This window comes from Rhamphochromis longiceps, linkage group LG22, assembly GCF_057381845.1.
Source record: "Rhamphochromis longiceps isolate RC_006_pf linkage group LG22, R_longiceps_female_GT1.1, whole genome shotgun sequence".
Taxonomy (NCBI): Eukaryota; Metazoa; Chordata; class Actinopteri; order Cichliformes; family Cichlidae; genus Rhamphochromis; species Rhamphochromis longiceps.
Window position 1 is genome coordinate 1,744,176 of NC_140577.1, and position 24,938 is coordinate 1,769,113.

The 24,938-nt window shown below is 47.7% G+C and overlaps 1 protein-coding gene across 2 annotated transcripts in view; it reads right to left on the minus strand.

Annotated features, from left to right (window-relative positions):
* LOC146643049 (zinc fingers and homeoboxes protein 2-like) overlaps positions 1-24,938 on the minus strand; it is a 129,300-nt gene that overhangs the window by 73,459 nt on the left and 30,903 nt on the right. For both annotated transcript variants that reach the window (XM_085395675.1, XM_085395676.1), the window contains exon 2: positions 17,695-17,853. The gene's annotated coding sequence lies outside the window, so the exon portion shown is untranslated. The remainder of the gene's footprint in view (positions 1-17,694; positions 17,854-24,938) is intronic.

Genomic DNA, 24,938 nt, shown 5'->3' on the forward strand with positions numbered 1-24,938 from the left:
GTCATCGGGCTTTTATGTTCATGCACGCCTCCAAGATAATAAACCCTTCCTGTTCCTGCCATTCTTGAAGATTCAGAGTCACACATGAATAACTTCTGTCCAACCTTTAACAAGTATCAAATGTAAACGGTCTGAAATGGTCTTTTGTTCTTTTAAATAAGTGAACAAAAACAGATCAGCTTCATCGAGCAACCACCTCCCCTGTGATGTGGCGTCCACCTCTGAGGCGATGGTTCTTCCTCCGTGGGTTTTAGCGGTCCAGGTTGGGGAGGACATCTTCTCCTTCACGCTCACCTCTCTCTTCACTGAGCATGAAGGAGAAGCTGTTGATCTGGTGGTTGATTTATGTTCCTGGCATCATCTATGGGCATGAGCTGTGTACAGCGACCAGAAGAATATGGTCAGGGATAAAAACGACAGTAATGAGCTTCCTCCAGAGGTCGTGATCGTTCGCCGTACGTTGCTTTCTAGCTGACAACTGTGTAGTTTAACTCACTGATGCTGATGTCAGTGGTAGAGGTTTTCACATTGACCACTCGCCTCAGAGTTTACATTTATTGATTTTGGGACCGCCCACTTTGCGTCACTAATGGTTATTTCTTCTGTTGTTGCTAACTGGTTGAATTCCATTAATATTTAACAGTCTTGAGCAGACAGGTCCATGCTGGTCGCGTCTTCTTTTTTGAAACACAAACACGGTAAAACTGCTGATCATCCACATTGAAAGGAGGCACCCTGGGCATGTCCAACAGGAGGACACCCTGAGGAACCCATGTTGGAGAGGTGGCTTGGGAACACCTTGGTCCCCCTGGAAGAGCTTGAGGAGGTGCAGAGACAGAGGGAGGTCTGCTGCCACTGCAACCCTAACCGGGTTAATGAGTTGAGAAAGGAGGGAGTCGGATCAGTTTGGAGGTTTCTGAGCGTACGGGCTGGTACCATCCAAAATTTCATGTTGGCTGTTAAGAAAGCCCTGAACTGAGGGGCAGCCAATCAGATGAAAGCTAAAGCTAAAGCAGAGGCTGCCGCGACCAACCTGGACCAGCGTTACCAAAGGTTACCGAACAGGTCGAGTGCACCCACCGACCCAGGAGCAGCCTCTTTATGAAAGACATGCACCCCGCTCGGCTGCGAGTCTTCACGCACCCCGGGGGGAGAATGATTTGGAAAGAATCAAGATGTTACAGAGAAAAACAAGCTCTGGCCTCTCAGAGAAGATTAACAAGTGTAATGCTGCACAGATGTAGGCTCGGTACAACTCCCACTCTCCGCTCTGCTGAGGAAGCTGCTCAGCAAATGTAGCAGCATGTACGTAACATACATACAAACACAGACCTGCGAACCCATTTGCACAACCAGCACGCTGCAGCACCGCACATTAGCACATGTCACCAAATCTGCTCGCCTCCACTTCTGCTACTGATTTACTACATTTCCCAGAAACCTTTCATCAAACACAGAGATGACGTGCATGAACTCCAGCTGAGGGTACAATATAACCTCACGCTGAAGCCATCATTCAAACATTCAAGACTTCAAATGGGTACTACAATACCCATGAACCTCAGCGACCACTGAAATAGAGACAAAGTCAAAATCATAAATGATCAGTTCCTGTGGTCAAAAATTCAAACATATCCTTGACTTCAGCCAACCAACTCTTCAAATCTCAAACTACAGCATGACGACGATCTGCACGTCAGCTCATGAATAACTCCCACAGAGAAGTGGCTTCATCACAACCTCATCATTCAAATAAGGTCAGAAATTAGTCTGAAAAAGTTTTTGCATGTTAAATGTAATATTTATGCAAAGCCCTTACCTGAATAAAGTCACCTAAATGAGATGAACCTAAAGTGTTGAAAGAGCAGTGCAGCTGCAGTCTTTAACCTTTTAAGCACGTGCACGCTCCGATTTGTGCAACTATTTTTAAGGCCCGGTAGAACTGCAAACACATAAGCTAGCACAATATTGTTTTTGCATATGAAACCAGAGGACTTATTTCCATAACATGCACTGAGCTTGGCCCGGGTCGCGGTTTCTTTCCACAAATAGCTTTTTGCAAAAATCGCGTACTGTGCACAATAATATTTATTTTAGTTTTTCCTGCAGTTGATAGAAATGAGTACATCTCAAAAATGAAACTATGAAGACACTCCAAATAAATTTGCTGTGGTTGGAAACTGTTGTGTGCAACTTTTTTGCATTTACAGTTTTGAGGGATAAACCTCTGAAATTTCTGTAACTAGAAATATGTGTAAAAAACAACAACGAATTTTCAATTTTTTTGAAGTTTATTGTCCTTTTTGCCATTTATGTAGTTATTATGGACTTAATGCATACATATTAACAAAATTTGGGACATATCTGTTGTATTGATGTATAGAAATTTGAAAACAACGGCATGTAAAAAATATAAAGATAAGCTCTGGTGGACTTGGTTCTATGGTGGACTTTAGAGGAGAGGGGACACTGCTGTTTCCTGACTGGCTAGCTTGATTAGAAAGTTGCATCCATAAAATATATGAAAGCGTCACGCAGACAAATGAATTTACCGAATTTAATTGACCTAAACCTGTTACACCAACTAACGGTCTGATGTGATGGGTCGGCGTGCAGAATAAGCAGCGATAAGAAGACGCCGTAATGATGGAAGTTAAATCTAGCACTGGTATTCTGCAGTGGATGGGAAGCCTCATTCAGCTGTAAGACATAAAAATGTACCCAACATGCCAACTCGCGCTGCAGCGGGCTGTAAACACGTGGACGTTTAACACAGGAGTCTATGGAGACCGACTCACTTAGATAGACTGCCTCGAGTGGATCCGAGAGGAACTGCAGTTTTATATATTCTGCACGTTTTCCACAGCAGAGACTCAGCATGTGCAGCTCAGTGGAAAAAAAGGGTTGTGCAACAGCGTTCAGGAAAACAAACAGTGGGTCCACGGCCTTCTGTTTCTGCTGTTTTGACCCTCGAGGAGGATTTTTGTGGAAAATTTATGCAGCACTAATGCAAAAGAGACTCTCAGAAATCAAGCTCACAAAGGGGGGAATGAACGAGGGTAATACTGTACAGATGGAGCCACGGTCCAAGTCCCACTTCTCCGAGCTCTCTACGCTGATATTGTTTCATGCTCCGGCAGAAAAACCGAGCGATCAGAGGGGAGTCGAATTCGGTGTCAACACAAACAAGCACCAATCTTCACATGATTACATGAAAGAAAAAACTGCAGTGCAAAGCGCGCTGAAGTGGCGTCAAGAACACACCACACTCATCAGCAGCAGCAGGCAAAAATAGTTTGAGGAGAACTCCACGAGCGCCGAGCCGCTCTGACACGAGACGCATTTCGCTTTCTGTCTCTTTCCTCTCCGTTACACCGCCTCCGTCATCGGGGAATTGCTTGGAGAAATCCTGCACTACAAATGAATTGTTGATATTTTTTATTTGTTAAATCAGAGCATCTCTCCATCCATCACCAACCTCTCTTTGCCCTTATCCCCCGCCCCCGTCTCCAGTCCCGCAGCGGGACCCCTCCGGATTCAAAAAGCCCAATTTAAACGTTTTAAAAAGAGCTGTTTTTAAACACTACTCGGTGCGAAAACACAGAAACACAAAAGCACAAACGTGGTGTCAACAGATGACAGGGTGAGCTGTGCGGGAGTGGCCTGACTTCCCACGTTTGTCTTGTATCACGACTCACAAACAGGAGGAAGCACATTTCACACAGAAGCTGCGAAGCTCATTTGGAGCCGAATCTTCATCGTTTCTGATCAGCAGGCCAACTGGACACGACCGGGCTGCTCCCCGTAACTAACAGTGGCCCAAACCGGCCAATTACAGCCTAAGGCACGAGGAGGACGAGGCGACCGTCTTACAGTCGGGTTTGTGAAGCTTCAAACTGGCAACACACTCTCACTTCATCGCAGCGTGTTGATGTGAATATTTTCTATTTTTTTGTTCTTTTGGTAACAAACTTTCTCTCTTTGTTTTTATTTAATTTAATCGTTAATTATTATTTATCTCGGCTCTCTTCTTCCTGTCTCCGTGGCCCCGCCCCTCCCTGAGCCTGGTTCTGCTGGAAGTTTCTTCCTGTTAAAAGGGAGTTTTTCCTTCCCACTGTCGCCAAAGTGCTGCTCACAGGGAGTCGTCTTATTGTTGGGTTTCTTTGTATCATTGTGGAGTCTTTACCTTACAATATAAAGCTCCTTCAGGGAACTGTTGCTATGAGATGTTATCTACACAGAGAAACCTCTTTAAGTAACCAGGGCCGTCGCCCCCTGCTGGTCATCAGAAAGGACGTAGGCTTCACTTTCCTCAGTTTTCACAACATCTATAACAGTCATACAGCATGAGTGTTTTTATTCCTGGAAATGAGGGTTAATAAAGTCCACTTATGTTTGAGGAGCACAGTTTCCTGTCTTTACATCATCATATATGTTTTTTTTTTAAAAAGGAGAAAGTGCTCGTGCCTCAGAGTTTATAGAGACGTTGAGTCCTGACAGTGTTTGTTTAACCTGCAGGCGATCCTTTCAAGGCTCGTGTACCGCATTCGGTTCCCACAGAAGAAGAAATTCCTGAAGTTTGTAAATTCACCCGTAAAGCTGTGAGAAAATCTATCAAACGGACATGAATTATTCAGCGATGAGAGTGTGCTTCTTCTTTAAATGTGTTCTCACACACACACAAAAAGCATCAGTGCTTCTTCCCCCTTCGTGGCTCACTCGTGGCCCTGGTGACGAAGGCAGAGGGTTAACACTCGGGCCCAAAACGTCGTACACATCCTCGGTTAGTTTGTCACCCACCCATCTATTCTAAAGATATCTCTCCTGCAGTTGTTATGAAAATTGTGAAACCATAAATGGACAGAATCAGAACACACACACACACACACACACACACACACAGCAGGAAATTAAATATTTGGGAACAAAAAGCCCATTTGTGTTCACCAAAGCAGGCAGTAAGCAGATTGTGCTTCTGGATTAATCAGAGTGGACATAAAGAGAGGAGCAGCGTGCAGCTACACGGTGAAAATCAGACGACGAGAATATGTTCGAGTGCGTTAATCTTAAACCCGTAAACCCGGACGTCGGGGATGTATTAGAAGCAGCTGTAGGTGTGAAAGCTGCCGCGCCGCCTCAGCCTGAAAGAGCAGGAGCGCTCGGCTCGGCGTGCAGGTTGGGGAATCCTCCATAATGTTTACCGAGTTTACCGACTTGGCTGACGGCTGTGTTTTCTTATCCTCTAACAGAGAGGGTGATTTGACTGATGCTCGTAACAGATTGCATCACAGCAGGAGACGAACTAAAACGGTTTACGCACCGCAGCTCTCCCTAAACTGTCTAACAGTGGCAGCGCTCCACCTTGTAAATTTGGAATAGCAATTTTAGAAATTTCCCAGCAGTCTATCTCCAATTGGCCTTCACTGGGAGTGCTGTTTGATATCAGTGAAGTATCGCAGCTTTGACTGAGGACCACCTCTGAGGAGCAGAAATGTGATCTCAGCTTTGTGAAACCAAACACTCGCTGCCGTTTTCAAGAAAACACCTGAGCGCATTAAAAGCTTTCATTCATCACCTGCTCGGTGAGCCGAGGTTTCCCTCCCCTCGTTCAGACGTGGCTGCTGCAGCCGCTAACACCCTTCACGCACGTCAGAAACGTGAATGCAGACACGTGACCCGCCGAGGCGTTCCTGCAAACTCAAATTAACACGCGCCGCAAAAAATACGCTGATGTCTCGCCAAAAGAGGCAAGAGCCAAGCTCAAGCTCGCACCTTCTCATGTGATAACAACAGTACATCACTGCTGGTAAGCTAACAACCTGCTGATCACAACTTCCGATGGTGTCACTGGAGCGAGGGGGGTGAAACTTTTACAGGCTGACTTTGGCTTTCACACTCGGGCTTCTCCTGTCAGCAGCCACGAGGAGCTAACGAAGGAGCTCGCTCATCGGGGCGTACCTCACTTTGTACGATTCTGTCATGGCGGTCAGCATTCAGGCGCCTTTCAGCTCGCAGAGGCGGAGCCTGGATATGAGCCTGCAGCACGAGTCTGAAGCAACAAGGAGCCATCGATCCGTTTCACGGTGATTGGCAACAGTTTCATTTGCTAAAGGGGGTCTTTGACAAATCAGCACAAAGGATGGAGAAAGTGCCAATTATCCCAAAACTGTTACCAATGAGTGACATCACGGTCAGTCCCGCTCACTCCATCACGGACGCCCTCTGAAAAGCAAAGCCACCATGCCTTAAATCTGCCAGCAGGGGGCGACTGTTCAGGAACGTCATTCTGTAAATCTTTATTTTAAGAACGAGACAACTTCCCAAAAGTCAGAATTCATCTGGAGGCTCCTCCTCGGCCCCTTTTTACCATAGCAGGTGCATAAATGACAAAATCAATGTCGCGCTTGACTCAGAACAGTGATGACTGACATCACAGATCCTGGGAGTGATGGGCGGTTTTGAGACCAGGCTGATCGCCCCCTGCTGGCCGTTACAGTGCAGCATCTCCTCATCCTTCAACTCCAACTCCGTGGAGCACTCACAGTTTAACGTCTGCAGATTCACTGATCTTGCATCCTGTTGTTTCACTGGGCATGTACGGCGAGGGGGAGGTGACGAGTGGACACGGGCGGCTCATCCAACAACAGGACATTTCCTCTTGTTAAACTTATTCTGCGTTTCTTCTTCCACTTCCAAAATTCACTATCCAAATTTTCAGAAACGATGTTCCAGTTTCTACCAGAATTTCTCGTGAACTCTGACAGACGCATTTAAAAATGGAGTGCTTTGTTGATCGTTAGCAGGATGGCTAAACGCGGGTCGCTCGGGTGCTTCCTTCTCCTGCAATTAGCTTGTTTCCCATCTTCAATTTGAACACAGTGAGCACATTTTCTTCATGCGTAATTGGATTAGTTACCTTTAAAATCTCCATTTCTACTGTCACTTGAGCTTTTAAAAATGTGTAAAATGTGCACCTTGCTGACACCTCCCATGAAAATAAATAAATAAAAAAAATGAAAAAGAAAATCAATTTTGAGATTTTTTGTTGTTTTTGAGGAATACCTCTTGAGTGGCACTTAACAAAATTGAACAAATGTGTTGCGGATGGATGGGTGGGTGGGGGTGTGATTTGGGGGAAGCTGTGAGGCAGATCTACCTTCCAGACTAAAACAGTCTAACACTCATTACTCTGAAAAACACTTGACTTCATCATGGCCTCAATTATGTGCTGCTGGATAAACTCCAACGTTACTGAGCGGCTGCGTCCGATGGGGGTGTGGGTGTGTTCAAAAATAATACGAAAAGCATCCAAAAACTGTGGCAGGAAGCAGAGCGGGAGTCTCTGTGGATGAAACCGTGGCTCTTTGCGTTTCCAGGAGCGCCTCAGAGGCGATCGATGCGTCGGTGACAAAGCGCTCGGCGTACGCGTCGGCCCGTGTGGGCTGTTCGACTTCACCGACGCCCGATCGCCCGGGGCTGGTGACAAAAAGCAAAGTTGCTGTTAGCGTTTCCATCTACCTGTGAAGCATGCTGGGAGAAATTAAGCCTCGCTGACCGTTTTTTTTCCTACAATCGCTGTTTTCACATTAAAACAAAATCACATCGGACAGATGGAGACGCTGGAGCAGCTGGTGAAAGACGAGATGTTCCCAGGAAAAACTCCCAGCAGAAGCCTTCATGATTGCTTTGCTTCCCGTTTTGACTTCCAGCGGCTCCCCCCACCCCCAACATCAACACCAACACCTGTCGAGGAACAGACTGCAGCGATCGACTCGGGTTTACCCTCCAGGAACTGCAGCCCCCTTCTGTAGAAGCAGAGAGTGCTGCAGAGCTTTCTGAAGGTCTTCCAAAGCTGTTCTTTGGACATTGGCTGCTTTTTTCCCCCACACTGTCCAGTCCTTGTGCTTCAGTGCTGACCTATGAACCCTGCAAGCATTAAAAAGCACATGCAAGTTTGCACAGTTCTTATTTTCTTGGTGGTCCAACCTCCGAAGTGTCACAGACTCGTTGGGCAAAATGCTCAATAAGTTTCCCCCGATGCATCCTCAGTGTGTGTTTGCTGAGGTATATAAAAAAAGCATGTGTGTGAATGAGGCAGTACTGTATACGTACCTGTAAGTACTGAACACCTGTGTGAGGTGAGGCTGCTGGACAGGTAAAAATCACAGTCGTTCATATTTGTAACCACAGTTATTTGAAGCGTAACCTAAAAACCAACAACAGGGGAGGTCACTGAGATTTGAATTCAAATGAAACTCACATGAAAGGCGGGGGTGGGCGTGCGATGACCACGGCGTCAGCGGCATTACGTTCTCTTATCACAGCAGGTCAGCCGAGTCACTCGCTGCGCTCTTACACTCCTCGTACCGGCAGCGCGGTGGCATCAGTGCCTCCGCCACACAGCTGGATTTTTTTAACATTCATGTCACTGCATTAAGAATATTTACTCGCAGCTCTACAGATACGACTAAAAACATTTTAATAACCCCCCAAACTGAACCTCAGGACGTCTGAAGCCCCGAAGAGACCTGGGGAAGGACGACCGCGCGTCTGTCCGTGTTTGTGGTTAATGATGAGGTGGCGTTCTCCGCACAGGAGGGAGACTCAGCATCTGTACGGTTAACCAGTGACAGGCGAGCGCATCCTGCCAACGGTAAACTTGGAACTAAACAAGTTAATGTTTCTGTGTTTCTGCGTTAACCAGCCTAGTTTCCAACCCCGCCTCCGGCTGGTTAGAATTTTATGAAACGATACATTAAAGACACAAAAGTACAATAAATACACAATAAAACCAAAGTTTAACCCTTAGGATCAAAGGTGCTGTTTGTGAACACGCACTGTGAGACCAGCGATGGGATGGATCTGAGACGCTCCAGGCCGGGCATTTATAAAGCCACTTTATTAGGTACACCTGTTCAACCGCTCATTACCACAAATATCTAATTGTCCAATCACATGGCAGCAACCTAGAGCTGCTGAAGCTCATGAAAATGATCTAAACCCTTTAATAATTTTAGAACATCTGTCACCAATAAAGGAACGAGTGTATGTAGGTATGACAAGCACGAACAAATCGACGTGTTCGGTCATTAAAAACATTCAGCTTAACTTTTTCTTCACGCACACTTGCAGAAATCCAGGATGCAGAAAACAATCTGCAGAAGAAGAACAGAGGAGGGGGGAGGGGTTGGATGTGATTTCAGATGACACATTTCTCAACTCTGAACACCCACAACCACAAAACATTTCACAGCAGAGGGAGGGAGACGAGCGAGAGAGGAAAAACAACCTAAAAGTTCCCAACGTAACACCGAGACCTCAGAGGAAGCGCAGAAATCGCACGAGCGCCGAGCTAAACAAGTGAATCATCGGCGAGTGAAACGTCTCTGATACGAGCCGCTCGGCGCAGGTGTGTTGGTGGAGAAACGCACAAAAACAAACATATAGGAGAGCGAATAAACGGAGCGTTTTGGCGATGGCGGCGGCTCGGTGAGAGAGGCGAGCAGCAATCTGCCCGGCCACACTGGCTGCCCACACACACCTCCTCCACAGGTGTGTGTGGACTTTTTAGGGTGAGTCACTCTCTCCCACGTAGTCGATACCTCCAGCAGCGGTTGTGGAGATCCCATCAGCCCGCGCGCTCTACCTGCACCGCTCCTCACGCTCCCCCCCCCTCTGCAGCAAACGCCACCATGCAGACTGGCGTGCAGCATTTGGAGGTAACAGATGGCGATTTTATGAACAACAGTATGATCAGAGAGTGACACAACATTAGGGCATCGCATTAATCATGCAGCCTTTGTTTTCCACAATTAATAAACAGACATACCAGGAACGTTCAAACATTTAGACGCCGCTGAACTGATGATGTGATGTGCTGTTAAATATTTTGATCCTTCGCATAATTAAGACTAATGATCTCGCCGACGATCGGCATCAGAACAGCGCCGAGCAATAACCGCGCAGCCATACGTACGTCTCAGCGGTGATAAAGGCCCTTCATTATGAAATTATACAGTGGCTTTTTTTAATGAGGTTTCAGCGCCGGAGGGTCACGAAAACAAGCGAGCAAAGTCTCGGCGCCAGTAAGACGAGGAGGATAAGCCCCCGCCGGATTATCAGGTGCAGAGCCGCCTCTGCAACCCCAGCGCCGTGCCGTTTGGTGGATGCTTTCATTCGAGCTGCTTCACGCCACCTTGGATGCAAATATTTTTAGCCGGGATGACCCGTGCGCAAACTGCACCCGTCACCCTGCCAGTGTTAGCACGGTGCTCCACCCCCCGAGCTTCACACAGCCCATTCAACAAAGCAGAAGGGGCCATGAAAACAAACCTTCCCGAGCACCCGGTGGGGCTGGCTGCGGCCCAGCAAAGCGCTGAAAAAAGCCTGACTGGACAGCAGCCAAGCGCTGGTGAAATTCTGGCTTCAGTTGGTCAGGTTTTCTGCACTAGCAGCTCCTCAGACTGGTGACTGTGATTTGGTGCTGGAGCAGAAATATCTTATGCATATGGAAATGGTGAAAGTTGCTGAGGGCTTCAGAGATGCATATGTTGGAAAAGTCTGAATATTTTAAACGGCGCTGCTGCAGAGAGTGCTCGTGTTTCGTGCGATACGCCAGCCTCTGGAACTGCTGCGAGTCTGGCGGGCGTGAACGTCAGCGACGGTGCTGCTCTGTGCGCACCGGTGATGTTCAGGCACCACCAGGTGAGCCTAAACGAAGCCGAGGCAGCCGTACCAAACCACGCAGTTCCCCTGATGACCCCTGGAGGCTCCGGCAGCGAGTCGGTGCCCACAGTAAGCTGCTGAGGTCGCTGTGATCGACAGGTGACCCCGAGCTGCAGCATCAGGCGATGTGTGATGTCACCCCACAGCGAATCACCTCGCACTGATCTGCACGGTTCTGACTTCAGCAGGGTCAGTGTTCGGGTTTGGTCCGAGCCATATTTTAGGAACCCAGCGGTCAGAGTCAAACCCTCACTGCCGTGAGGCGACGGTGCTGATGCGACCACGCCAAAAACAGCTTCCACGTTCTCAGGTGACGGCGGATGGATTTGAAACAGAGTTCGAACAAACGCCAACTCTCTGTGCACCAGTTCGTGATTGGTCAGAAGAACTCGGACTACAGAGGCACTCCAGGACACATGTGGCCTCCTGCAGAACTTTCAGATCTGTCGTCTCGAGGCAGAGAAGGAAGTCCACTCAGACTACAGAGCGCTCGGCGCAGATTCCCGCCGCACGTGCGCGTTTCAGAGTGACTGGATCACAGCTGCGTGCGGCCAGGCTCGCGGGGATGCTTTGACTTTAAGCAGCTCGGATTTTTAGGTTAGAATAACATAACCCTACATGCGCTGTAACTCAAAGCTGTGTGCCGTTCCCACTGAAAGCGCTCCTTTTATGTCTTTATTTAAATATTTGTTGTCGTCCTGACAGCCGTTTCTGCACTTCGTCACAATTCATGACGCCAGCGACTTCGGTCCTTTCAGAAACGAGCAGGAGGCGAGCGAGGCGACACCGGCGCATGGTTTTAATTCTGCTCGGAGACACAAAACTGTTTCCACTGTTTAACCTTTTTCATGTGAGAATTAAAGAAAGCAGATTTCTGGGAAATTGGAAAGTTGCTGCAGTGCATGCTGGGAGGTGTATATAAATAATATAACAATGTGTCTAAATAACTTAGCGTGACGAGTCCACTGGACGTTCATGTAAACCGAGCTGAAACAAAAACATGGAGTTAATAATGGAAGGAGACTGTGCAGGACAAAGGACGGACGCGTAATCAGCCACAGACGAGCTGCTCTTTCGCAGTTTTTACCCCGAGTGCGAGGACAAGCTGTAAAAGTATAAATAGATCACGTATCCTGGTCGCAGGGATTAGGACTCAGGTGCTGGGACCTCGCAGCAGGGATTTACTGGCTCATCTGCATTTTTTAAATACTTTTGAGCTTGTTGATCATGTGACACGGTTACCGAGCCACCGGCAGCATCTGCAGGTTCGACCGGTCGTCACAGAGCGACGTCACTGAACTGAAAACGTGTCCTGGCGACCGCTCACCGCCAGGTCACATCACGAGCCGAAGTAACGAAGCCGGTTACCCGCTTGAAGGTTTATCGATCGACCAGTAAGTAACGGGAACACGTCCGCGGAGAGACGGCAGCGTTTCTGTGTGAAGCCAGCGACTGTTCACAGCTGGATCGTTAGGACGCCACAGACTGACAGACGCCATCCCTCCATTAAATGAACATTTACATGTGCAGATGATGGCTTCATCCTGTCATCGCGTTAACGGGCTGACGGCGAAGATTAATTATCAACACGCAATTCAAACGGGGTCATCGTTATCGTTTGCATAAGAAGACAAACGAGTTACTGAAGCTCATCAGACCCTGCTGCCCGTGCTCAGAGGTGCTGGGGTCGGCGGCCGCGCCTTCAGGTTGGGTCTGCAGCACGAGTTGCCACGGCGATGCAGCCGGCTGGATGCGGCCAAACGGTGGTTCGTCGTGCAGAGCTGCTCTTCAATTTCAGGTGCTGTCAGGATTGTCGTAGATATCTGGTTTGTGCCACGTGGACTGGACTTTCCCATCATCCTACTCGCTGAGCCTGAATCCGTGTCAGATTTGGACGCAGGCTTCCACAGCCACGCCCCTCGCACACATCACGACTTATCCTGTACCCCGGTGACACCTCTGAGAACCGCCCCGTAGACCCCGGCGGTCCTCCATGACGGCTCCAGATGCGGTGCCCTGAACTCTACGCAGAGCCTTGAGCTTTGTTGAAAACGCTCCCAAATACGTGGCGGCCCAAATTACACCACCGTGTGACGCAGCGGCGGGTCCCTGCAGCAGCTCAGACTACAAAGGAGGTTAAAATGAGAGCGGCGAGGGCACCGGACGCCGCCATGTTTAAACTGTTACAGCATGAACCTGCTGAACCGAGAGTACTGGTTCCAGCTGAGGAGGAGCCACACACACACACACACACACACACACCTGATTGAAAAACCAGCCCGTCGTTCCCTTCGCCCATCCCGACTGTATTTACGGCGTCTCCTCGCTCATCTCGCCGTCCCGCTGCTCTTTTCTCTCGTCTGCATGTGTCAAATCTCCTTCCTCCTCATTTTGTTCTTTCTGCTCTCAAATATCATTTCTTCCCCCTCAAACCTTCTCCTCCTCACTTTTAGACTCCGGAGAGGCGATCCTGCAGAAAACAGGACCTCTGTTTTGAATTTGGGAAATTAAATGTCACATCTTTTCAAAGTGCCCCTCTGACTTTTTCTCTTTCAGTACAAAAAGGTGTCTCGGCCTTCTCGTCCAAAAACATGTCTGCGCTCTCCAGGAGGTGCTCTCCAGTCCTTGTCCATTACTCGCCCCCTCCATCTCCTCTCTTCACCTCTTCCTTTTACACACTCCGCATTATCGGCTGCCTTTACAGTGATTTCCACACGCTGCTTTTAAATCAACACAGCAAATTAAAGCCTGTAAATTATACATGAGCAGAATAAGAAAGCGGGGAATTGATTAGTAAGTGATGCAGGAGAAGAAGAATAAACACGTTTTACAGTGAAATCTCCGGCACGCAGTCAGACCTGCACAGGCTGCAGCGAGGACGAGTAAATGCCTCTCGAGGCCTTGAATTCAGCCAAGATGTGTTTATCGCCCTCCTCTTTCACTTTCTGAAGGACTGAAGGACACCGGAGGGACAATCAGAGCCCAGCGATGTGAGGCTGGGTTTGATTTCTCTTCCCGATGAGCGAGAGGTGACACCAGGAGACGATTTCTGTAAAGAAGCTTTAAAAACGGGGCGAACGCCGAGGACGACGAGCTGTTTCTCACACCGAGGTTGGTTTTTTTCCCAGTAAAGCAAACTCGACTTTCACCTTTTTGTCGCCTCTGAAATATGATTACTTCTGCCGAGTCTTCCTGTATGGAGGACTGGAAACGCCACAAATGAAATGCAAAAAATACAAAATAAGAAAAGAGAGAAATGCAGAAACAGCCGTGTAATTAAATCTAACAGGGACAGAGCACATTAACCCTTTAAAGCCACAATACAACCCAGTCTGCCAGAGCTGATCTTTGTATTTTCACCTGCTGTGGTGCTATTTATGGGAGCATTTCACGTTTCTATACATCCACACAACCGTTACATCACAAACTTTAATGACATGTATGCATTACGTCCATAGTAACTACATAAAAAACAAAAAGTTCAACAAACTACAAAAAAATTGAAAATCAGTTTTTGGTTTTTTTACACATATTTCTACTTACAGAGATTTCAGAGGTTTACCCTGAAACTGTAAATGCAAAAAAGTGGCACACAACAGTTTCCAACCACAGCAAACTCATCTGGAGTGTCTTCATAGTTTCATTTTTCAGATGCACTCATTTCTGTAAACTGCAGGAAAACTAAAATATTATTTTGCACAGTTTCCAAAAAACAGCATTAAAATAAAAGATTTCCAACAGTGCAGTTTGAGCTCAAAGCTGAGAAACTGTACAGAAAGTCAAACATGACAACAGTAAACCTTTGAAAGACCCTGTAGGGGACAAAACTCCATTTCCCACCTAAAGTGATGTCACTTAGAGCTGGGCGATATATCGAGTTTTTAAAACATATCGATATATTTTTATACGAGATATAAGATGTGACAATATCCTTTATATCGATATAGTCTATGTTACGTTATAATTATAGTTGTGGAGCCGCAAGTTTGCCTCTCTTTCGTCCACTTTTGTCTCTACGCAACGTTACTCCGCCTCGCCTTCACTGAAGACAACTCCCCCTCCTACCCCATCGCTTCACGTGCAGGCAGCGACAAGACGGACACGGCAAATCTCCGTTAACGAGTTACTGCGCATCGCCCCATGCGTGGGGCTGGACGGCGTCAACGTGCTAACGAGCTAAACATGCTAACGAGCTAACAGCGCTAACCCTAAAATCCTTTCATTCTCTCAAAAGTTGACAGCGCGCCTTATGTATGAATTCTGGTTGTGCTTGATGGCCGCGAACCGATTTTATGTGGAACACGGCGCTCAGCAATCTGTCAAAAATGTTTGAGTACGACTTTGGTAAGCTATGGAGCTGCACCGCTTGATAGATTGTCGGCGCATTACGGCTACCGAGGAGCTTCGCGGAGTGATACGTACTGTGCATCAACGTAATATTACCTTGTGTGTGTATAAGGACCATAAATGGCACCTGTAAGAGACGTGGTTATGAAGCGGATTTCAAACTCCAGGCTGTCAGTCACGCAGTAAAACTTGGGAACAGAGCTGCTGTGAAATCTGTCTGTCTTTGTTATTACGCTCAGCGTCTTTTAGTTTACATTTTGACTGCACAATTGTGAGCTCTTTGTTTAGCACAAAAACAACATTGTTTTCTTTTATTTATGGAGCATTATTATTTAATGAATGCTCATAATTTAATTTTGAGTAATTTTTCATGTACATCTGTGCTGTATGTTAATAAAAGTGCCTGTGTGACATCTGGGACACAGCTTTGACTAAGAACTCTCTTTTTGTTCTTACTTTATGGCTTAAAAAAAATATCGAGATATATATCTTATATCTCCATCCAGCTAAAAAAATATCGAGATATGAATTTTGGGTCATATCGCCCAGCCCTAATGTCACTTCTGGTTTTCGCAGGTAATGGCGGACATGCAACCCACGCTGACGTTTATTCCAATGTACGAAGTGCAATGAACAGCTGATCGGATCGATAAAGTGCATTTCTGGATTATAATGCTTTTGATGTTGCGATCACTTGTGCAAAGAGCAGTTTGTGGAAGGAAACTGCGACCCGGGATGAGCTGAATGCGCGTTATGCAAGCACAACTCTTCCAAAAACCCCTGTTGCACTAGTTTATGTGGCTGCATTTCTACCGGGCTTTAAAAATAGTTACGTAAATCTTTTAAGATGGACTTAAAACCTTAACCTCAGAGTTCGCCATTGTCCCCGGTAACATCAAAACCAGAGCGCTCAGTGAATTAATGCGACCGCAGGATTGGTGACTCATTTGTGATGTTTCAGGCTGCGGCACATTTTACTACAGATCAACAGTTTCCCACAGAGAGCTGAGCAGCACATCAGCTCCTGACACCAAAGTAAATGATCCACACGTTTGTCCATCCAGTGACAGGAAGATGACTTTAGACTTTATACATTAACTTTTTATAGGCGACGGTTTAGTTCGAGACCTAAAAGATGTTCTCTGTTTTCTATTAACAGTAACTGAACATCAGCGAACAGTTACATTTGAAAAGCTGGAATTAATCTGAGAGGCCGCTGTGAGGAGCTCAAAAACATAAAGACCGGACCATCGTTCTGCACTGGGTCCAAAAAGCTTCTGATTTCTAACTTTAATTTATACAGAGTTAGTGACAGCAGTGGTCAGCTGCTTTAGATGAAACCTGAGCTTCTTCTGGATGCAGAACGTGCTTTTAAATGATACGAGGACACGATCGCATCCCTGGAGACCGCCGTCAAAAGATGGCGTTAAATTTAATGCTGTTGTTAAACTTCAGATTAAAATCAAACTTGACTTGACAGAAACTGGCAAAAAGAAAGAAAAGCAACACGAGATTTCAACACTTCACACAGCTCCGCACCACAGCCCCACAACATTTGGCGAACCTCACTCAGAAAAGGAAAACTCTCACACACTCACACACACACTCTCTGTCTTAATATCTTTGTGGGGACATCTAATTGACATAATGCTTTCCCTAAACCTAACCATGAAAAATGAATGCCTAAGCCTGACCCTTACCCCAAACCGAACTCTGAAACTAAAACCACATTTTGGGTCTTCAAACTTATAGGGAAAAACTCCTCGTCCCCATAAGGACTGTTGGTCCCCGCAAAGATATGTAAACACACACACACACACACACACACACGTTATAAACTAACCAATTAAATTTATATTTGAGGCTGTCCTGTTTAATCAATAAATGTATGCAGTGATCCACAACCGGCTTTGAACCACACCACAAATCAGTGTGAATAATTACAACTGTGCGAGTGTGGAGAGCTGCACGATGACTAAAGTGCAACCCAAACGAAAGAGCAGACGCACCTTCACCAGGTGCACACACGTGAATTTCACACCAAATGTGTTGGAGCCCAATTTACTTTTAAATGAAAGAATATATACAAAGAGTCCGAGACGTCAACCGAACTGGAAACAAGTCCGCGCTGTACTCTCATGCAATGCCAATCTGAACCACAAGGTGGAGCTCACGCTACTATCATCACTGTCACTTCTGTTGGTAGCTATGAGCACAGAGACGCTAACATCAGATGCTTTTTGGTAAACGCTGCAACGCATCTTCAAAACTAACCTCACAAAAACTGGAGAGCGGCTTCTTTCGGTCAGATCAGTGCGCTCCTCAGAAACGCTACGTCTGCTCTAATTACAGCAGAATTAACAGGCGGGTATGAGCGCCCAGCAGGGTAACATGTATACGTGACAGAAAGCACATTTACCATCAGAGAAAGCAGCAACAAATGTGTCCACAAGATCTGTGCAAGAAACAGAGGAAGGAAAGATGATGACCGACCGATATGAAAAAATGGGCAGCAGGCAGTGGTAACGGTACAGTGTGGTCTCAGGGTATGAAATGCATTCTGGGATATGACCTCTGGTAGTGAGCAGTAGTGGGATGGTGACATAAAAAGCTGGTACTCACTGCACTTCCTCTAAAGGGAGGGGCTTCACTGGAGGGGGAGGGGCTCTTCCTGAGGCTCCACCTCCTCCTCCGAACTCTGTCCGTTCTCCTCTCTCTCCTCTTCCTCTTTATCTTCTGGAAGCTCAGGCCAGCAGCACTCTGGGTAATCTCCCGCGGGGTCTGAAAGAGGAGAGAGACGTCAGCCAAGTGTGAGAGAAAACTAAAGATGGATCACATCGAGAGAGTGTGTGTGTGTGTCTGTGTGTGTGTGTGTGTGTGTGTGTCTGTGTGTCTGTGTCTGTGTGTGTGTGTCTGTGTGTGTGTGTCTCTGTGTGTGTGTGTGTGTGTGTGTGTGTCTGTGTGTGTGTGTGTCTGTGTGTGTGTGTGTGTGTGTGTGTGTGTGTGTGTGTCTGTGTGTGTGTGTGTGTGTGTGTGTCTGTGTGTCTGTGTCTGTGTCTGTGTGTGTGTGTGTCTGTGTGTGTGTGTGTGTCTGTGTCTGTGTGTGTGTGTGTGTGTGTGTGTCTGTGTGTCTGTGTCTGTGTGTGTGTGTCTGTGTGTGTGTGTCTGTGTGTGTCTGTGTCTGTGTGTGTGTCTGTGTGTGTGTGTGTGTGTGTGTCTGTGTGTGTGTGTGTGTCTGTGTGTGTGTCTGTGTGTGTGTGTGTCTGTGTGTGTGTGTGTGTGTGTGTGTGTGTCTGTGTGTGTGTGTGTGTGTGTGTGTCTGTGTGTCTGTGTGTCTGTGTCTGTGTGTGTGTGTCTGTGTGTGTCTGTGTGTGTGTGTGTGTGTGTGTCTGTGTGTCTGTGTCTGTGTGTGTGTGTGTCTGTGTGTGTGTCTGTGTGTGTGTGTGTCTGTGTGTGTGTGTGTGTGTGTGTGTGTGTGTCTGTGTGTGTGTGTGTGTGTGTGTGTCTGTGTGTCTGTGTCTGTGTGTGTGTGTCTGTGTGTGTGTGTCTGTGTGTGTGTGTGTCTGTGTCTGTGTGTGTGTGTGTGTCTGTGTCTGTGTGTGTGTGTGTGTGTGTGTGTCTGTGTGTGTGTGTGTGTGGATGGCAGATGCAAACAGATCATGTTGAGGTGTTGATGATTGTGAGTGTGATAGCAGGTGTTCCTGAGTGTTGTGCGACTGTGTTTGTGTGGTCTGAACCCAGCACGGGCCTTAAAAACTGCACCACAACTTGGCCCAATAAAGGAGGCAGTGGGTTACCGTGGTAACATGCCAAAATCGAGAAGGGAGGAAGCAACGGAGTGAGAGCGAGACGGAGAGAGAGGAGCACAGAAAAAATAAATGAAAAAATAAGAATCAGAGGAGAGACCGAGCGGCAACCTGAGCACGGAGAAATGAAGCCAACACAAAGCTGCAGTTCCTCTGACGGCCACCGGAGGCTCCACCAGTCAGTCATGCTGGAACAAACATGTTTACAGCCTGGTATGAAAAACTGTTTACCCCTCTGGCACATCAGTTGAAGTAATGCAAAACTCTGAGTTTCAGGCCGTCTGTGTGCAGGGGGCGGGGCATTCTTTCTTTATTTTTTACAGTATTTCCGAACCCTCATTACTTTCTAAGTGCAGGAGATTTCTATGTGAAGTTTCCTGGGCTGCAAAACACATTTAAGCAACAAAACCTATTTAACAACTGCATCAAGTCGCTCAATCTGGTTTTTGTTCAGCTGGATTTGTTCCAGAGTCAGTCCAATCAGAGTGAATATGGGGGCGCCTTGGGGCGGGGCTACTTTGTTTCTCTTTCCTCGCTCATTATGTTCAGTTTTAATACACAGGATATCTGTGTTTGCCACTAGGGGGCGTCTCTCCCTCCATTAAACATCTGAAATATATAGAAGCAGCAGTGACTGAGGCCACAGGTGATCTACCTTTGCCACACGCTGTCGCAGCTGTGCTGCGCTCTGCAGACGACTGTTCGGCAGGAAAACTCGCAGCTCGTTTAATTTAACGAGGCCGCAGCGTCGCCACGGCGGGGAGGTGGCAGAAACAGTTAACCCCGGCTCAGCAGCGCTCAATCAAATGAGATCAAATGAGACGCCCGGCAGTGCAACGAGGAAGCGGTGCCAGACTTCCTGTCCGGTAGAGGTTCTCCTGAGCTTAATGTAACACAAACGATGGCGTGACTTGGACCACAGAGCCAATCAGCTGTGCCAGGCTGTGCGTGACTACTGAACCCCACAGTTAAGGCCGTTAGCATCCACGCACGAGCACAAGCCAATGACAAGGAACAGGAAGAGGAGACATGAAGGAGGCAATCATCGATCGCTGAAACCCGCCTGCACACGTAAACGCGCTTCATCAGGGTTTGCAGCTTAACAGTGAGCAGTCCTTGGTTTGTTTCAGTGTGTGTGTGTGTGTGTGTGTGTGTGTGTGTGTGTGTGTGTGTGTGTTTGCATTATTTTAGTGCCGTGCTCAGGTTTGCATTAACCACACTGAATCCTCATCTTCAGCCTGAAGGTAAAGCCTGAGTTTGGAGGACGCACAGCAGCTAAAGAGCAGCCAGCCTTCACTACAGGCTGCACTCAGCAGTTTTTCTGCCGCGTGGATCGATGCACTAAAAAAAGCCTTACTCATATAGAAACAAGTTTGTTTTGCAGGGTTCACAGTGTGAAAGCGCTGCTGTAAAGACCTCAGAATCAGCCAGAGTGCCAGCCGCAGTGATGGCGCCCGCAGGTTTGTGAAGCTTTTATTTTAGCATTTTATCCGCTGCCATGTTGGACGAGAGGGTGGAGCAACAAGCTCCTCCATCCATCTCTTTTCTGACACCGAGACGCTCGGGCCTCGAGCTCTTCTGGCGGGACACAGAGGCGTTCCCGAGTCAGGTGACAGTTATGATCTCCTCTGGCATGTCGGGGTCTCCTCCCCGCAGGACGTGGTTGACCGCCATCGCCCGGGAGGCGTCCTAGTCAGATCCCCGAATCACCTCAGCCAACTCCTTCCAGTGTGGAGGAGTGGAGGAGGGGTACTCCGAGCTCCTCCCCCCTCGCTCTGAGGCCGAGCCCGGCGCCTGCTGCTCGTGCAAAGTAACGGAGGAAATACTGCAGTTTCACTCAGCACTGGAGCGCAGCCTCAGCTGCACAGCAAGCTCAGTATTTGGCAGGAAATTGGATACGTGTGTACGAGCACAGAGCGGAGGTTAGCGGAGGTTAGGCCCATCGGAAACTTTGGCCCCAACTCTGCATCACGCCTCGCGTTTAGATCAGCAAAATGAGACTTTGGCTCGACGGCGTTTACGGCAGCCGGCTCGTCGCTCTGCACTCGCGGTGAAACGAGGAGCAGAGGACGAGCGTTCAGGTTCAGCGTACCTGATTTTAAGCGTTATTCGTTTCAGGAGTTTTGACCTTTAGAAACTTTCGTTCCTGCTTTCTGTGCAGCACAAAGTCTGACTCATGTTTAATATAATCATTATTTACTCACAGCCAGCCTGGTCACAGATTAACATCGAAACATTATGAAGCTCCTCTAAGAGGGAATCACCGGCAGCATTTTCCCCGCGATGAGCGCCTGTGTGTAGGTTGCTAAAGCTCTGCGAGTGAGTGGATGAGATCATCAGAGGACTGCAGCGCAGCAGGGAGACACACACACACTCAGAGACAACAACAGGTCTTTTCCACAGAGTCTGGATCCCCCTCAGGACTGACCTCATCCTCCATCCATCACCAACCTGATACGAAGCAGCTCTGGGACCAGTGTGTGTGTGTGTGTGTGTGTGATCATCTCCACTCTTACTGTGTTTATTTGTGCTCTCCTGTACAAATGAATGGGCTGTTTGTGTAACGTGTGCATACATATATGGAAATAGAAGCAAAACAGAGTGCGGCGTGTTGGCCTGAGCTCTCTTACACAAGCTTCCTTATCATTTCCTGAAATCATCTTCGGGAACAGTTCTCCACGCTTTCCAGGAAAAAGGGAGCTGCTGTCAGTCGATACCTTCCAGAAGGTTCTGGTGCGATGCTACTTTTCTCTGTGTTAATAATTCCAGACATTGTAAAAAGAGCTCCGACACCACCGACTGAAATTCAGCCTCAAATCCTGACGGAGCCTCCACCGTGTTTCCCAGATGACTCACACAGATGCTCCATCAGCCCCGTTTCCTCCGATTATCTGTCCTTCTGTAACTTTCATCCCTCAGCCTTTTCTTCCCGTTTCCCTTCCCTACGGTTGGCTTCTTGACAGCCGACCTTCTTCAGACACTGCTTTTGTCCTCCGATTTCTTTAAACTTTTAAGGACACTGAAATATGCCAACATTTCAGCTAACAGCTCTTCAGGAATCAGCCTGTTGGTGCAAAAACACTATTTATTGTCAAACTGTATTATCTTTGGTATTTGTCACAGATTGAACTAAAGAAATGAGAACAAATGATGTGTTTCTGTGACAGGCTGCTGCTAACAAAGTGCCTAAAGATACAATTCTTCTGTTGTGTAGACACAACACCGATTCATCCTTTTCATGCCTGAATGACTCAAATTGCAGAGCTAAGTGAAGGTGATCAGGTACAAAGACCGGAGGGAAAAAGCAGCCCAAGACCAAAGAAAATCTTTGAAAGACCTTCAGAAGGCCGGCTGTGCTGTCTGAGTGACGTGTATGATAATAAAGCACACTGCTCCTCTGCATGCAGCGTCCCAGGTCTCCTGGTGTCTAAGTAAACCGTCGCCCAGGTCATCTGCACGAATGAGCTTGAGCTTGTTGGACCGGAGCCTCCTCAGACTCTTTGCTCTCAAACTCAGTTTCTGAGACTCTGACTCGTGCACACCTACGAGGGCTCTACACCTGCCCGTGTGCACTAACCCTAACCCTTCCACGACACGTTCGGCCGTCCCTGCTCTGTTAATATAAAAGTGTCACCGGGATGAATTCCCCTACACGCTGCACTTCCTGCTGCTGTGGCGTAGCGACTCTCGGATTAATGCCCCGCCGCAGGACGCGGCCTCCGTCTGTTTTGCCGTCCGTACCTCTGTGCCGCCGAGCCGCCTAAAATATATTTAGGCGGCAGCGTTCATCTGGATATTTTGCATATCTTAATTAGTGCTTACAAAACATGCAAATCAGCCGGTCGGCCCCAATTAATTAGCTTTGTGGGCTTTCTCCTGAAGTGGCGGTACTGAGGGGGCGTCTGTCTGTCTGTCTGTCGCTGTTTTTGTCCTAACCTGAATTTAATCAATCGGGTCAATTAAAGCGCAGATTCCTGTTTACAGTAACAGCAGAACAGATCTGAAGGTGCAGGGCTGCTTCCTGTGAAACAATGTCCTCTGATTCGTTTCACACGAGGTTCGTTTCAGCGCCACAGCTCCACTTGTTATTTGTTTTATTAAAACTGAATCACAGTAATTTCTGCAGTGCAAGAAAGATCAGCCGGCTGCAGCGGGAGAGAGGTCCAGGTGTGTGCGGCGAGCACGCCATCAGTGCATGCACAAAAGTAATGTTTGAATTCCACTTTGTCTGCACTCATTTAGCAACATGCCGAGGTCGACCGTACGGCCAGATCCATCCAGCACACAGGACGCGGCTGGATTACAGAGTGCAGCTGACGCTAGCAAGTTAGCATCCGCATGGTAACCCATCACAGACAGACAGGGGGCGCTGCAGCGCCAGCATGTGGTGTGTGGCACCATAACAACTTTTAACTGGCGTTAACATTAAACATCCTCTAGAATAAACTATGAATGATTTGTTTGTGGGGATAGGTTAATTGATTAATCTACATTGACCATAGGAGTGAATATGAGTGCGAATGGTTGTCTGTCCCTGTGTGTTGGCCCTGCGACAGACTGGCGACCTGTCCAGGGTGTACCCCGCCTCTCGCCCTATGACAGCTGGGATAGGCTCCAGCGCCCCCTGCGCCCCTGAAAAGGATAAGCGGATGGATGGATGGGTGATTTGTTTAACTGCTACCCACTTTTTTTGTGGTGCAAACTCTGACCCACCAAGCTGTAGACGACTCTGGGTACCAAACATCCTTTAGCAAAGACACAATTTGTCTTTGGAAGTATTAGCACAGGTGTGATTAAAGCCAGTGAGCTACAGAAAGTTTTCTCCACATGTGCAGTTCTGCGGAGCCTCTTTAAAGTTCAGCTCTGGTTCTGCAGCTCATGCAGGGTGGGAACAGAGACCGCAGCAGGCCGCAGACTGACGGGAGCTGCTCACATGCTCGGAGACCAGGAGTTACATCCAGTAACCGCCCCTTCCCTGTGGCTGCAGAGAGAACAGCACACCCCCACACTTAAACTGCATTTATCTGATGAGTGTCTTTTATACCTGTGTGCAGCCACGTCTGCATAAGCACATGAAAATAAAATGACTGAACATCAGTGACATCACTGCTGTCAGGCCTGCTTCAGTCTCAGCTTCCATCCAGCCTTCGTGATCCTGGTGTTCAGTACCTGCCCGGCACTGAGCAGCGAGCACACAGCCGGAGAGCCGCCGGTGCAGAAAGTGGAACATCTCGCAGCTAAAGATCCGGATATTTTTCCTCAGGAGTTGGTAGCGACCCAAACTGGGAACTCCTCGGCTCAACAACCATGGCCTGATGGCTTCTGGAGGTTACGGGCAACAGGAACAGGAAGCCAAGGCCCCAGCATCAATCCCTGCTGTAAAACAGCACCAAGTGGCCATTAGAGGAACTGCAGCTTCCTGCAAGTTTGGCTGCTTAAACTCGATCCTCGGAGTAACCGGCCGGTTTGCAGAGCAGAGTTTCAGGAAGCACAGAATAACTCTCAGCATGTTCAGGAATCCAAGGAGGATGTTTAATACACGGCCTTATTTTCACGGCGGTGAAACGTCGAGGAGCTCTGACAGGCGTTCTCTTCACCTTGAAATCTGCTCCACCAGTCTGACTGGTGCTTCATCGTGCCAGCAACTCCAGTTTGCTTTTAGAGGGAATTAACTCTGATATACAGCTCTCTGACTTCACCTTTTGTTTTACTTTACTCGGCTAAAAACATCAAATGTGGCAAAAATCTGAAGTTTTAAGGAAGTGAAGAAGAGCTGTGTTTGTTTTTGGCTTAATGACAGCATATTAGTGACACTGTGGGGATTTCCACACAACGACGGTGACACGAGACCTGCTGACAGACAGTAAGCTCAACGTTTCTCAGTGAAATCGGAGCGTTTGTGAACGCGGATTCAAACAGGACTTCATTTATTCGCTGCACTCCTTCCTGCTTTAGCTCTTCCTGAAACACGCCTCCAAAGACTATCTGTCTTTCATCTTCATATCTGTCAAACACCGGGAAGCTCGTCGGAGGAATGCAAACGCCCCACAGCAGACTCGG